Source organism: Poromitra crassiceps (genome assembly GCF_964638095.1).
Source record: "Poromitra crassiceps genome assembly, chromosome: 11".
NCBI classification, from domain to species: domain Eukaryota; kingdom Metazoa; phylum Chordata; class Actinopteri; order Beryciformes; family Melamphaidae; genus Poromitra; species Poromitra crassiceps.
This window is the reverse complement of record NC_139643.1, coordinates 46,176,844-46,193,792: the sequence shown is the minus strand read 5'-3', so window position 1 is coordinate 46,193,792 and position 16,949 is coordinate 46,176,844. Positions and strand designations below refer to the sequence as shown.

Genomic DNA, 16,949 nt, shown 5'->3' with positions numbered 1-16,949 from the left:
CAAGGGAAAACTCAGTGACTTGGAAGATCAGTTCTAGATTCTAGGTTCTATCTAGATCTTTGTGAAAAAGTAGACACAGAGCATCATGTCAGAAGCTGTTTGAAAAGAAAACAGCCACAGTAAAATTCACTCCTTCTTGATGTAACCTCCGTTGTGTTGACAGTCCGCACTGGAACTCGGAACGGGAGGTGGACGTTCTAGCGAGGAGGCTAAAGCCATATGACCCTGATCTCTGTCGCTTAAGCGTCTCTTAAAAGGAGAACTTCACTGAAAAACTATGCTGATTTATTTTGCATGATATCACACATATCCGAAAAATGTAAACAGTTTAGCAGGCATTCATTTAGTTTGACACTAATTGAAAAGTTGATTTGAGTTAAGTTGTGGACCAGTGATGCCACCCTCGAGGCGGGTACTCTAGAGAGGAGGTGCGGCTTTAGCCTCCTCACTAGAGTGTCCGCCTGCCATGCGGAAGGTTCTGAGTTCGAATCCCAGTGCGGACTTTCAACACAATGCAGGTCACAACAGTCTAGAAGTGAAAGGTGTTATTTCTTAAACTACTTTGGTTCATAAACCAACATGGATTGAGCCTTTTTCTGGCCTGTTCCGTTCCCACATAAGAGCCAAGGGATTCTTGATAGACAAGAAAAGTATGTTTTAATAAATCCCAGTTCAGGATGAGACTAAACATAACATTTTATTTCAGGTCCTGGGCTGAGACGGAAAGCTCCTTCCTTACTGCTTTCCCAGGAAGGCGCTCAGCATCGCAACTAAACATAAAACAAACTTGAGGTTGCAAAATTGGCAAATGATCAACTGTTTGATTGGACTGAGAAAGTCACTTTTTGTTCTGGGCATATGATTAACCAGTATTTTGTGTGTGTGTGTGTGTGTGTGTGTGTGTGTGTGTGTGTGTGTGTGTGTGTGTGTGTGTGTGTGTGTGTGTGTGTGTGTGTGTGTGTGTGTGTGTGTGTGTGTGAGAAGGTACAAACATCTCAGTATGGTGGTGGTGTGTGTGCGTGTGTGTGTGTGTGTGTGGGTGTGTGTGGGTGTGTGTGTGTGTGTGTGTGAGTGTGTGTGTGTGTGTGTGAGAAGGTACAAACATCTCAGTATGGTTGTGTGTGTGTGTGTGTGTGTGTGTGTGTGTGTGTGTGTGTGTGTGTGTGTGTGTGTGTGTGTGTGTGCATGTGTGAGTGAGTGTGTGTGTGTGTGTATATGTATGTGTGTGTATACCTGTATATGTGTGTGTGTGTGTGTGTGTGTGTGTGTGTGTGTGTGTGTGTGTGTGTGTGTGTGTGTGTGTGTGTGTGTGTGTGCGTGCGTGCGTGCGCGCGTGTATCTCAATGCATAACTGAAGAGGGCACCTTCCGTTTACGGTCACTTGGCTTAATGGCTTCTTTATGATGCAGCCTCATTATAGCTCATTGAATAATTGAGCCTATCCTCAATTGAATCTAGCTATTTTCTTTTTATCATTCGATGCCGTAAGTGCTTGACTTTTGTTTCGCGGGAAGAAGTTTCATGTAAACGGAGTTAAGAGATTAAGGACACTTTGGATTGATGGCCTGACATTTTCCATAACCATGTTTATATTCGTGCAGAAGTCAGGAAGGAAAACATTCTGCTTCTTTCTAAAGCTGTGTGGACAGTTGCTACTGGATTGATGTGTTACTCATGAGCCCAAGAGATCCATGACCGTCCCCGAATCTGAGATCAGCTATTCAAAAGCTACGAAAACAAATAGATGATCAGTGTTGACATATCTGAGATCAGCTATTCAAAATCTACGAAAACAAATAGATGATCAGTGTTGACAGATCTGAGATCAGCTATTCAAAAGCTACGAAAACAAATAGATGATCAGTGTTGACAGATCTGAGATCAGCTATTCAAAAGCTACGAAAACAAATAGATGATCGGTGTTGACAGATGAATATTCCGCTTCTTGCTCACCAGTGACATTGCAGCACATGATGAGTTACATCACATTTGGACTTTTGGTCAACATAAACCGGGCGTCCGGGTAGTGCAGCGCCGGTAGATTCCCTGCCTACCGACACGAGGGTCGCAGGTTCAAGCCCCCATGGTACCTCTGGCATCCATACAGGCACAATTGGCCGTGTCTGTGGTTGGGAAGCAGTCAGCGGGATAACGGGGTATGTACGCGTCCTGGTTGCTGCCACTACTGCCTCCCCTGGTCGCTCGGGGCGCCTATTTGGGGGGAGGAGAACTGGGAGGAATAGCGTGATCCTCCCATGCACTACGTCCTGCATGTGAAACTTCCTCGCTGTCAGGTGAAAAGAAGCGGCCGGCGACTGCACATGTATCGGAGAAAGCATGTGCAAGTCTACAACTCTCTCAGATCGGTAGGGAGGGTGGTGCAACAACTGGGAGGGAAATAAAATAAAGAAATCCAGATAAACCTCCAAGAATAGACGGCTGTTGGCTACTGTAACAGTAAGGCTATTAATGGCACATTATTGTAACATTAAATCACTTTCCATTCTCACACTTTTAGCCTAATGGGCGAGTGTGTGTGCTGCTGATAGCGTGACACAATAGCATATCTAGCATTCCTTTCACAAAAATGTTTTTTTCATGGAAAATTTTTACTATTTGACACTATCCCATCTTCCATGTGTAAATACGACATTGGTCAAATCAGACATAGTCATTTTTGAAGTGTGACAGCAGTATAACACTGTAATGTCGTTTAAGATACACATCATAATGATGCAAGTCTTGTTACACTATGGCTGGAGTAAAAATAGCAGCATCTTCTCTGACAGACTGAGCATTCGTCAAACTATAACCCAACTTTGAGATGTTAACCCTGCAAGATCGCAGCACCTGCGTTGCCATTTTGGGTCTCCTCTTTGTGATATCAGTACACTTCTGTCTCTATCTTATGTAATTCAGTACCCGTCTTTGATCCAAAGTCTACATCAGTCTACATCAAAAACAAAACACACTTTGTAAGGCCTTAAAACGTAATGCTACATACCCAGTTTACCCACACCGGCCACCAGCATCCATAACACAATGAGGTAAGGCGTCTCCACATGGTGCCACTGAAACCTCACAATCGCTATCCCCGTGATGCTGGCGCCATCGCCGTGTCCGCTGTGGTTGGAGCCCGACGCGCCCGGCTCCGGGTGTGAACTCTGACGCACCGCCTCCTCGCCCTGCTTCACCCCTGTGACCCCCGAGACCAGGCAAGCCAGCAACAGCGACGACCCCAACAGAGAGACGTGTGTGCATCTACAGCCTCGCATTGGATGATGGAATAGAAGAGATAGGCTGAAGAGAGAGAACGTGCTGTGGTTGACACCTCTCCTGGTGTCCTCCTCACAACCCTCCCAGAGGTTAGCTGGATTCTGGCTCTGGCATCATAGAGGCGATCTGTCTGCGCCAAGGTCGCACCTGAACTGACAGACCCGTTTGTTACACGTCTGATCCCTCGCTTTGTGTGGGTTTGTAATCGTCTACTTCTGCCTGGACTCTCTCTTGATGTTTCCTCTCACTATCTCCTCTCTCTCTCTCTGTCTCTATTTCCGTCTATCTCTCCATCTCTCTCTCTGTGTGACTCTGTATCCTCTCCCCTCCTACTGGCTGAGGTCAGTGGTGCGGTGAATGCAGAGGTGTGAAGAACCACGGACTCCGCCTTTTATATCTATATGTCTCTTCTCAGACCAAGATTGTGTGTGTGTGTGTGTGTGTGTGTGTGTGTGTGTGCGTGCGTGCGTGCGTGCGTGCGTGCGTGCGTGCGTGGGTGTGTGCGTGTGTGAGTTAGGGGAGGGGGGTGTAGTGGTAACGGATGTATGAGGATGGACAAGGGAGGCGTGTCTGGGAATGAGTGAGTGAGAGTGTGTGTTTGTGTGTGTGTGTGTGTGTGTGTATATATCATGTGTGTGCGTGCGTGGGGGTGGTCAGTTGATGGAGGCCAGTGTTGATATAATACCTGTGTGTCTGGAGCTGGAGAAACCATTCCACTGCACCTCAGCTGCGTCTCACAGCTTTGCTTCAGTAATGATTGACGCTCACATTAAGGTGAGACCTCCTTAACCTCCTTAAGGTGAGAGAGAACAGCCCCCCCCCCCCTGAGCTGCAGTGTGAGTGAGCTGCTATGGGATATAATGTAATATGATTTTTCTCCTCTGTTTTGGACTGAAAGTAAGACATGTCGGCCTAATTGCCCAGTCTCATTTGAGCAGACAAGGCACAATAGCCCTATTAAGAGGCAACACAAACGCTAAGATGGCCTGGTTCAATGACTTGATAGCCAAGCTGTTCTCACACAGGTGTGAACCGCTGACCCCTTTTTTCTTTAGAGTAGCCAGGATATAAGAAAACACATGTGAAGCTGCTCATGTCCTAATCAATAGTTTACTACAAGATTAGTCTTTCTCTGTGCAACAATTACTATCATTTACCATTAATTAATTTATAGTCTACTGAATCAATAAATTAACTGCATGGAAAGTGGAAAATGATATGTTTTCTAATTTGCCTTAATGCTGTAAGAGTATTAACATTATCCTTGAGAGTGTTTAACGTCACAGACCCAGAAGCGAGAACCAATGGCACGCATGAATTCCCTTGTTCAGCCATATTATTAACTAATGACCTAATATATCATTCTAAACAGTGGCTAGCCCCTTAGGCGTTCAGTTATTTTAAAATAACCACAGCTCTCGATGTGTTTTTAACACTTGAGAGGTCAACTTCAAGGTCAACTTCACAGTAAAAAGGAGGGGACAGATAAAGGCTATTTTGAGACTGGGAGTTATACAGAAACTACAGCATGGTATGTTATGGTTTGAAATGTGAATGTGTTGACATTTCCACTCGCTGAGATGTGTCATTTCATACACACTGGAAAATAAAGGTGTGAGTTGGACCCTAAAATGGTTCTCCAGAGTGATGCCATAGAACAGTGGTTCCCATAGGGTTATGTGATGGTGGAGGTACCACAACTACTTGAGAGAAAGAGGAAAAATGTAAGAATAATGAAAACAGATTCAACACTACCTGGACGCCCCGAGACACAGAGACTTGACAATGAATGTGACAAATATTCATATCGATCCTGTTTGATATTTTTAAAAGAAATGCTAAAGAAATCAGAAATGAAGAGGAAAGGCATACTTTTTTTTTTACTAGACTGAACTTGAGGAATGTAGCAGGATAAATGAATGAAATGATGAAATAAATTGTGGTGATTTGCAGTTTGACCAGACATGTGATCTGCACTAACTGAAACAGACCAGACATGTGATCTGTACTAACTGAAACAGACCAGACATGTGATCTGCACTAACTGAAACAGACCAGACATGTGATCTGCACTAACTGAAACAGACCAGACATGTGATCTGCACTAACTGAAACAGACCAGACATGTGATCTGCACTAACTGAAACAGACCAGACATGTGATCTGCACTAACTGAAACAGACCAGACATGTGATCTGCACTAACTGAAACAGACCAGACATGTGATCTGCACTAACTAAAACAGACCAGACGTGTGATCTGTACTAACTGAAACAGACCAGACATGTGATCTGCACTAACTGAAACAGACCAGACATGTGATCTGCATTAACTGAAACAGACCAGACGTGTGATCTGCACTAACTGAAACAGACCAGACATGTGATCTGTACTAACTGAAACAGACCAGACGTGTGATCTGTACTAACTGAAACAGACCAGATGTGTGATCTGCACTAACTGAAACAGACCAGATGTGTGATCTGCACTAACTGAAACAGACCAGACATGTGATCTGCACTAACTGAAACAGACCAGACATGTGATCTGCACTAACTGAAACAGACCAGACGTGTGATCTGTACTAACAAACAGAGCAGACATGTGATCTACACTAACTGAAACAGACCAGACATGTGATCTGCACTAACTGAAACAGACCAGACATGTGATCTGCACTAACTGAAACAGACCAGACGTGTGATCTGTACTAACTGAAACAGACCAGACATGTGATCTGCACTAACTGAAACAGACCAGACATGTGATCTGCATTAACTGAAACAGACCAGACGTGTGATCTGCACTAACTGAAACAGACCAGACATGTGATCTGTACTAACTGAAACAGACCAGACGTGTGATCTGTACTAACTGAAACAGACCAGATGTGTGATCTGCACTAACTGAAACAGACCAGATGTGTGATCTGCACTAACTGAAACAGACCAGACATGTGATCTGCACTAACTGAAACAGACCAGACATGTGATCTGCACTAACTGAAACAGACCAGACGTGTGATCTGTACTAACAAACAGACCAGACATGTGATCTACACACTAACTGAAACAGACCAGACATGTGATCTGCACTAACTATAACAGACCAGACATGTGATCTGCACTAACTGAAACAGACCAGACGTGTGATCTGTACTAACTGAAACAGACCAGACATGTGATCTACACTAACTGAAACAGTCCAGACGTGTGATCTGTACTAACTGAAACAGACCAGACATGTGATCTGCACTAACTGAAACAGACCAGACATGTGATCTGCACTAACTGAAACAGACCAGACATGTGATCTGCACTAACTGAAACAGACCAGACATGTGATCTGCACTAACTGAAACAGACCAGACGTGTGATCTGCACTAACTGAAACAGACCAGACGTGTGATCTGCACTAACTGAAACAGACCAGACGTGTGATCTGCACTAACTGAAACAGACCAGACGTGTGATCTGCACTAACTGAAACAGACCAGACATGTGATCTGCACTAACTGAAACAGACCAGACATGTGATCTGCACTAACTGAAACAGACCAGACATGTGATCTACACTAACTGAAACAGACCAGACGTGTGATCTGTACTAACTGAAACAGACCAGATGTGTGATCTGCACTAACTGAAACAGACCAGATGTGTGATCTGCACTAACTGAAACAGACCAGACATGTGATCTGCACTAACTGAAACAGACCAGACATGTGATCTGCACTAACTGAAACAGACCAGACGTGTGATCTGTACTAACAAACAGACCAGACATGTGATCTACACTAACTGAAACAGACCAGACATGTGATCTGCACTAACTGAAACAGACCAGACATGTGATCTGCACTAACTGAAACAGACCAGACGTGTGATCTGTACTAACTGAAACAGACCAGACGTGTGATCTGTACTAACTGAAACAGACCAGATGTGTGATCTGCACTAACTGAAACAGACCAGATGTGTGATCTGCACTAACTGAAACAGACCAGACATGTGATCTGCACTAACTGAAACAGACCAGACATGTGATCTGCACTAACTGAAACAGACCAGACGTGTGATCTGTACTAACAAACAGACCAGACATGTGATCTACACACTAACTGAAACAGACCAGACATGTGATCTGCACTAACTGAAACAGACCAGACATGTGATCTACACTAACTGAAACAGTCCAGACGTGTGATCTGTACTAACTGAAACAGACCAGACATGTGATCTACACTAACTGAAACAGTCCAGACGTGTGATGTGTACTAACTGAAACAGACCAGACATGTGATCTGCACTAACTGAAACAGACCAGACATGTGATCTGCACTAACTGAAACAGACCAGACATGTGATCTGCACTAACTGAAACAGACCAGACATGTGATCTGCACTAACTGAAACAGACCAGACGTGTGATCTGCACTAACTGAAACAGACCAGACGTGTGATCTGCACTAACTGAAACAGACCAGACATGTGATCTGCACTAACTGAAACAGACCAGACATGTGATCTGCACTAACTGAAACAGACCAGACATGTGATCTACACTAACTGAAACAGACCAGACGTGTGATCTGCACTAACTGAAACAGACCAGACGTGTGATCTGCACTAACTGAAACAGACCAGACGTGTGATCTGCACTAACTGAAACAGACCAGACATGTAATCTGTACTAACTGAAACATACCAGACATGTAATCTGTACTAACTGAAACAGACCAGACATGTGATCTGCACTAACTGAAACAGACCAGACATGTGATCTACACTAACTGAAACAGACCAGACGTGTGATCTGCACTAACTGAAACAGACCAGACGTGTGATCTGCACTAACTGAAACAGACCAGACATGTGATCTGCACTAACTGAAACAGACCAGACATGTGATCTGCACTAACTGAAACAGACCAGACATGTGATCTACACTAACTGAAACAGACCAGACGTGTGATCTGTACTAACTGAAACAGACCAGATGTGTGATCTGCACTAACTGAAACAGACCAGATGTGTGATCTGCACTAACTGAAACAGACCAGACATGTGATCTGCACTAACTGAAACAGACCAGACATGTGATCTGCACTAACTGAAACAGACCAGACGTGTGATCTGTACTAACAAACAGACCAGACATGTGATCTACACTAACTGAAACAGACCAGACATGTGATCTGCAATAACTGAAACAGACCAGACATGTGATCTGCACTAACTGAAACAGACCAGACGTGTGATCTGTACTAACTGAAACAGACCAGACGTGTGATCTGTACTAACTGAAACAGACCAGATGTGTGATCTGCACTAACTGAAACAGACCAGATGTGTGATCTGCACTAACTGAAACAGACCAGACATGTGATCTGCACTAACTGAAACAGACCAGACATGTGATCTGCACTAACTGAAACAGACCAGACGTGTGATCTGTACTAACAAACAGACCAGACATGTGATCTACACACTAACTGAAACAGACCAGACATGTGATCTGCACTAACTGAAACAGACCAGACATGTGATCTGCACTAACTGAAACAGACCAGACGTGTGATCTGTACTAACTGAAACAGACCAGACATGTGATCTACACTAACTGAAACAGTCCAGACGTGTGATGTGTACTAACTGAAACAGACCAGACATGTGATCTGCACTAACTGAAACAGACCAGACATGTGATCTGCACTAACTGAAACAGACCAGACATGTGATCTGCACTAACTGAAACAGACCAGACATGTGATCTGCACTAACTGAAACAGACCAGACGTGTGATCTGCACTAACTGAAACAGACCAGACGTGTGATCTGCACTAACTGAAACAGACCAGACATGTGATCTGCACTAACTGAAACAGACCAGACATGTGATCTGCACTAACTGAAACAGACCAGACATGTGATCTACACTAACTGAAACAGACCAGACGTGTGATCTGCACTAACTGAAACAGACCAGACGTGTGATCTGCACTAACTGAAACAGACCAGACGTGTGATCTGCACTAACTGAAACAGACCAGACATGTAATCTGTACTAACTGAAACATACCAGACATGTAATCTGTACTAACTGAAACAGACCAGACATGTGATCTGCACTAACTGAAACAGACCAGACATGTGATCTACACTAACTGAAACAGACCAGACGTGTGATCTGCACTAACTGAAACAGACCAGACGTGTGATCTGCACTAACTGAAACAGACCAGACATGTGATCTGCACTAACTGAAACAGACCAGACATGTAATCTGTACTAACTGAAACATACCAGACATGTAATCTGTACTAACTGAAACAGACCAGACGTGTGATCTACACTAACTGAAACAGACCAGACGTGTGATCTGTACTAACTGAAACAGACCAGACAGACATGTGATCTGCACTAACTGAAACAGACCAGACATGTGATCTGCACTAACTGAAACAGACCAGACAGACATGTGATCTGCACTAACTGAAACAGACCAGACATGTGATCTGCACTAACTGAAACAGACCAGACGTGTGATCTGTACGAACTGAAACAGACCAGACGTGTGATCTGTACTAACTGAAACAGACCAGACATGTGATCTGTACTAACTGAAACAGACCAGACGTGTGATCTGTACTAACTGAAACAGACCAGACATGTGATCTGTACTAACTGAAACAGACCAGACGTGTGATCTGTACTAACTGAAACAGACCAGATGTGTGATCTGCACTAACTGAAACAGACCAGACATGTGATCTGCACTAACTGAAACAGACCAGACATGTGATCTACACTAACTGAAACAGACCAGACGTGTGATCTGCACTAACTGAAACAGACCAGACGTGTGATCTGCACTAACTGAAACAGACCAGACGTGTGATCTGCACTAACTGAAACAGACCAGACATGTAATCTGTACTAACTGAAACATACCAGACATGTAATCTGTACTAACTGAAACAGACCAGACATGTGATCTGCACTAACTGAAACAGACCAGACATGTGATCTACACTAACTGAAACAGACCAGACGTGTGATCTGCACTAACTGAAACAGACCAGACGTGTGATCTGCACTAACTGAAACAGACCAGACATGTGATCTGCACTAACTGAAACAGACCAGACATGTGATCTGCACTAACTGAAACAGACCAGACATGTGATCTACACTAACTGAAACAGACCAGACGTGTGATCTGTACTAACTGAAACAGACCAGATGTGTGATCTGCACTAACTGAAACAGACCAGATGTGTGATCTGCACTAACTGAAACAGACCAGACATGTGATCTGCACTAACTGAAACAGACCAGACATGTGATCTGCACTAACTGAAACAGACCAGACGTGTGATCTGTACTAACAAACAGACCAGACATGTGATCTACACTAACTGAAACAGACCAGACATGTGATCTGCACTAACTGAAACAGACCAGACATGTGATCTGCACTAACTGAAACAGACCAGACGTGTGATCTGTACTAACTGAAACAGACCAGACGTGTGATCTGTACTAACTGAAACAGACCAGATGTGTGATCTGCACTAACTGAAACAGACCAGATGTGTGATCTGCACTAACTGAAACAGACCAGACATGTGATCTGCACTAACTGAAACAGACCAGACATGTGATCTGCACTAACTGAAACAGACCAGACGTGTGATCTGTACTAACAAACAGACCAGACATGTGATCTACACACTAACTGAAACAGACCAGACATGTGATCTGCACTAACTGAAACAGACCAGACATGTGATCTGCACTAACTGAAACAGACCAGACGTGTGATCTGTACTAACTGAAACAGACCAGACATGTGATCTACACTAACTGAAACAGTCCAGACGTGTGATGTGTACTAACTGAAACAGACCAGACATGTGATCTGCACTAACTGAAACAGACCAGACATGTGATCTGCACTAACTGAAACAGACCAGACATGTGATCTGCACTAACTGAAACAGACCAGACATGTGATCTGCACTAACTGAAACAGACCAGACGTGTGATCTGCACTAACTGAAACAGACCAGACGTGTGATCTGCACTAACTGAAACAGACCAGACATGTGATCTGCACTAACTGAAACAGACCAGACATGTGATCTGCACTAACTGAAACAGACCAGACATGTGATCTGAAACAGACCAGACGTGTGATCTGCACTAACTGAAACAGACCAGACGTGTGATCTGCACTAACTGAAACAGACCAGACATGTGATCTGCACTAACTGAAACAGACCAGACATGTGATCTACACTAACTGAAACAGACCAGACGTGTGATATGCACTAACTGAAACAGACCAGACGTGTGATCTGCACTAACTGAAACAGACCAGACATGTGATCTGCACTAACTGAAACAGACCAGACATGTGATCTGCACTAACTGAAACAGACCAGACATGTGATCTACACTAACTGAAACAGACCAGACGTGTGATCTGTACTAACTGAAACAGACCAGATGTGTGATCTGCACTAACTGAAACAGACCAGATGTGTGATCTGCACTAACTGAAACAGACCAGACATGTGATCTGCACTAACTGAAACAGACCAGACATGTGATCTGCACTAACTGAAACAGACCAGACGTGTGATCTGTACTAACAAACAGACCAGACATGTGATCTACACTAACTGAAACAGACCAGACATGTGATCTGCACTAACTGAAACAGACCAGACATGTGATCTGCACTAACTGAAACAGACCAGACGTGTGATCTGTACTAACTGAAACAGACCAGACGTGTGATCTGTACTAACTGAAACAGACCAGATGTGTGATCTGCACTAACTGAAACAGACCAGATGTGTGATCTGCACTAACTGAAACAGACCAGACATGTGATCTGCACTAACTGAAACAACAGACCAGACATGTGATCTGCACTAACTGAAACAGACCAGACGTGTGATCTGTACTAACAAACAGACCAGACATGTGATCTACACACTAACTGAAACAGACCAGACATGTGATCTGCACTAACTGAAACAGACCAGACATGTGATCTGCACTAACGAATGAATGAATGAATGAATGAATGAATGAAATGAATGAATGAATGAAAATTTTATTTACGTGTCAGGACAATTTACATGACCCATCCCACATGGGATTATCAGACACATCAACATACAGTTATTTCCATATCTATTACGGTGCTTGAACAATACAAAACCGTACAAACACACACACAGCAGCACACGGCATCAGCAGCAAAACACAGATTTAACTACAATGTGTATTAAGTAAAATATATGAATTATCTATCATATGTCATCTTTTTCCTCCTATCCCACGCATGAGAGATATATTCGGAAAAAGCAAAGATGTTATCAAAAAGAAATTCAAGTATGGCACCTTCTTCAAAATCTAACAGGTTTAACTCAGGGGAGTGAACTTTTTTAAATAGTGTATCTCGTAAGTCATGATACAGACCAGACATGTGATCTGTACTAACTGAAACAGACCAGACATGTGATCTACACTAACTGAAACAGTCCAGACGTGTGATGTGTACTAACTGAAACAGACCAGACATGTGATCTGCACTAACTGAAACAGACCAGACATGTGATCTGCACTAACTGAAACAGACCAGACATGTGATCTGCACTAACTGAAACAGACCAGACATGTGATCTGCACTAACTGAAACAGACCAGACGTGTGATCTGCACTAACTGAAACAGACCAGACGTGTGATCTGCACTAACTGAAACAGACCAGACATGTGATCTGCACTAACTGAAACAGACCAGACATGTGATCTGCACTAACTGAAACAGACCAGACATGTGATCTACACTAACTGAAACAGACCAGACGTGTGATCTGCACTAACTGAAACAGACCAGACGTGTGATCTGCACTAACTGAAACAGACCAGACGTGTGATCTGCACTAACTGAAACAGACCAGACATGTAATCTGTACTAACTGAAACATACCAGACATGTAATCTGTACTAACTGAAACAGACCAGACATGTGATCTGCACTAACTGAAACAGACCAGACATGTGATCTACACTAACTGAAACAGACCAGACGTGTGATCTGCACTAACTGAAACAGACCAGACGTGTGATCTGCACTAACTGAAACAGACCAGACATGTGATCTGCACTAACTGAAACAGACCAGACATGTAATCTGTACTAACTGAAACATACCAGACATGTAATCTGTACTAACTGAAACAGACCAGACGTGTGATCTACACTAACTGAAACAGACCAGACGTGTGATCTGTACTAACTGAAACAGACCAGACAGACATGTGATCTGCACTAACTGAAACAGACCAGACATGTGATCTGCACTAACTGAAACAGACCAGACAGACATGTGATCTGCACTAACTGAAACAGACCAGACATGTGATCTGCACTAACTGAAACAGACCAGACGTGTGATCTGTACGAACTGAAACAGACCAGACGTGTGATCTGTACTAACTGAAACAGACCAGACATGTGATCTGTACTAACTGAAACAGACCAGACGTGTGATCTGTACTAACTGAAACAGACCAGACGTGTGATCTGTACTAACTGAAACAGACCAGACATGTGATCTGCACTAACTGAAACAGACCAGATGTGTGATCTGCACTAACTGAAACAGACCAGACGTGTGATCTGCACTAACTGAAACAGACCAGACATGTGATCTGCACTAACTGAAACAGACCAGACATGTGATCTGTACTAACTGAAACAGACCAGACGTGTGATCTGTACTAACTGAAACAGACCAGACGTGTGATCTGTACTAACTGAAACAGACCAGACGTGTGATCTGCACTAACTGAAACAGACCAGACATGTGATCTGCACTAACTGAAACAGACCAGACATGTGATCTGCACTAACTGAAACAGACCAGACATGTGATCTGCACTAACTGAAACAGACCAGACGTGTGATCTGCACTAACTGAAACAGACCAGACATGTGATCTGCACTAACTGAAACAGACCAGACATGTGATCTGCACTAACTGAAACAGACCAGACGTGTGATCTGCACTAACTGAAACAGACCAGACATGTGATCTGCACTAACTGAAACAGGTGAAAAGAGAGATTCCCAACCCGCCTCCACTTATTGTCCATTGTCAATTGTTATTAAAAATCAAGCAGAGGGAATTGACTGAGAAAGCAAAGCTGTAAGGAGGGAGGAAGAGACTACAGCTTTTCTCATTCGGAGGAAAATGCCCTATTGTCTGCACGAATAAAATTATTATGTATTTTACTTTAACTGATTTGTTCCGCCAGGCAGTTCCTTTGACATCGACTTTTTCAGCCCCACCCTTGACCAAACAAAGGTTATGAATGGATGAATCTCAACCTCAATATTATATCCAAGTTGTTATCGGCTTGAAGTCTGACCAGATGTCAACAAAGTGTGTTGGCACAAATGTGCAGACATGTTCAAAGTCAAATACACTGATGCTGTTCCCTTTGCAGGATGCATTTGAACCTCTGCTGACCCACCTTTACAGGTGAAGAACCAGACATTTAAGTACCCGATTATCTCCAATGGATTATGGATTATCTCCATATGCATAAATGCTTTGTCTGTGGATGAAATAGCACACTTAAGTGATAACACTTGGAGATGACCTCTCGTCTCTTGTGTTTGTTCTCTTTTTTTCCACAATATTGATAGAATGATTTGAACTGTGAACTCTACATTGCCTTGTGGACGTGTGGGGATTTTCTCTTTTGGAGCTGATCTCTAACATTGTTGTTCTTTTGATTTATGATGGATCTGCACTTCTTTGTAACTATAGGTGTTGTTGATGACGATGATTTTATTTTCTCCCCAATTTAAGAAAATCATTCTAAGCTTTGACTGGGGGAAGCTAGTCTCACGCTATATATAGGATCACAATGATTAGAATTATGTTGCGTCAAAAAAGAAAATCTGAAAGAAAGAATTCATGTTTACTGTTCATGTTTGCCATGTTTGTCCTTCAATAAAAATCATTGAAAAAAAGAAAGAATTTATGTTGCATCAAAACAGATGGAAATTATCTACTGTCCACCCCAACTTGTATAGAATGTGGTTGAATTTTATTCAGCAAGAAACTCCAAATCAAATAGTGTCTACATAAGTCAATAATAAATCAGTGGCATTTTTCACTGTTATCACTAAAAAGTGGTTTACTATCAGTGGTGTACTATCAAACACTGTTGTAGCATTGTAGGGTCTGTTATGCCAGTGGCAGAGGAAATTAACGATGAAGGCGCCAAACGTCAAAGCATCCGGACCAAAAATCTGCCCGTTGTGTCTGCAGACGCATTTCCTTCCTAATATGCAGGCAGCTACAGCCCCGTATTTAGGTAAAGCCAGGTACACACAAACACATGCACGCACAAGCACACGCACACACACACACACGCTCACACATTTACATTGTCCACAGCGCCAGGTGTGTCTGTTGTATACACATGAATGCTAATGACCATGTTCAGCGAGCACAACTGCCCACATGTAAACAGAACAAGAACGCTCCGATCGACTTCATTAATTACAGAGGTCACGCTCTCTATAGGCTCTATAGGCTCTCTATAGGCTCCAAATATATATATATATATATATATTTTTATATACATATACGTGTATATGTGCCCAACTCATTCATTCAGAGCCCTTTTTTCATTTTCTACACTAACAACAACTGACTACCTAATTCAAATCAACACATCTGAATTTAAAATACAGACACCTTAATGTATACTAGTATGCATGTACAGTATATTGGGTTAAACCATTGGCAATCGGATACTGTGCTACAAGACAAAATATCCTCTCATACTGACAAATTTTACATTGATTTGCCATTTAAAAGAAATGGCTAGAAATGTCAAGGGAAAAGTGAGGCTATATAAGGTTTAAATGTGAACGTTTATTCGACGTCTACATCTTCTGGGGTGTCTATAACAAAGACAAAGCGTCATCTTGTACATATAACGGACTTCTCTGGTGCATATTCTCTTGATATTTACAGCGGTTTATGCATGGTTTAAAATGTAAGATCAGCTCTTGTCAAATCAGATCTAGTACTCAGTGGGTTGAATTCAATGTGACCTCTAATTTGACCACTTTTGCCTTGTTCATCAGCCCCCCTTGTGGACAGTTTGGTTAGTGACACTCACCGAGTTTGCAGAGCCAGCTGACCAGCACCCACAGGGCCACCAGGTACGGCGTGGTGACATGGTGCCACTTCCAGCTCACTATGGGCAGGGTGGTGATGGGCGCCTCGTGTCCATGCTCTCCCGAGTCTGTCCCGTCTCCGTGACCACCTCCTCCGCCTGTTTCGTGGCCCGAGTCTGTCCCATGGTCCGTGCCAGAATCGGTGCCTGTCCCATGGTCCGTGCCGTCAGAATCGCTGGCAGTGCCATGGTCCGTGCCGTCAGAATCACTGGCAGTGCCATGGTCCGTGCCAGAATCGCTGGCTGTGCCATGGTCCGTGCCAGAATCTGTGCTTGTCCCGATCGCATGGTCAGTCCCTGTCCCGGTGCTGCCTCCTGTGCTGGCCTCAGTGCCGTGGCTGTCCTCACTGGCCAGGCTCGGCCCATTGAGGAGCACCGGCAGCACCAACA

At 43.5% G+C, this 16,949-nt stretch overlaps 1 protein-coding gene across 1 annotated transcript in view; it reads right to left on the bottom strand.

Annotated features, from left to right (window-relative positions):
• LOC310785666 (sodium/hydrogen exchanger 3-like) overlaps nt 1–16,871 on the bottom strand; it is a 30,268-nt gene extending 13,397 nt beyond the window's left edge. The window contains exon 1 of the mRNA XM_083646810.1: nt 16,503–16,871. The gene's annotated coding sequence lies outside the window, so the exon portion shown is untranslated. The remainder of the gene's footprint in view (nt 1–16,502) is intronic.
• Nucleotides 16,872–16,949: the final 78 nt, after the last annotated feature.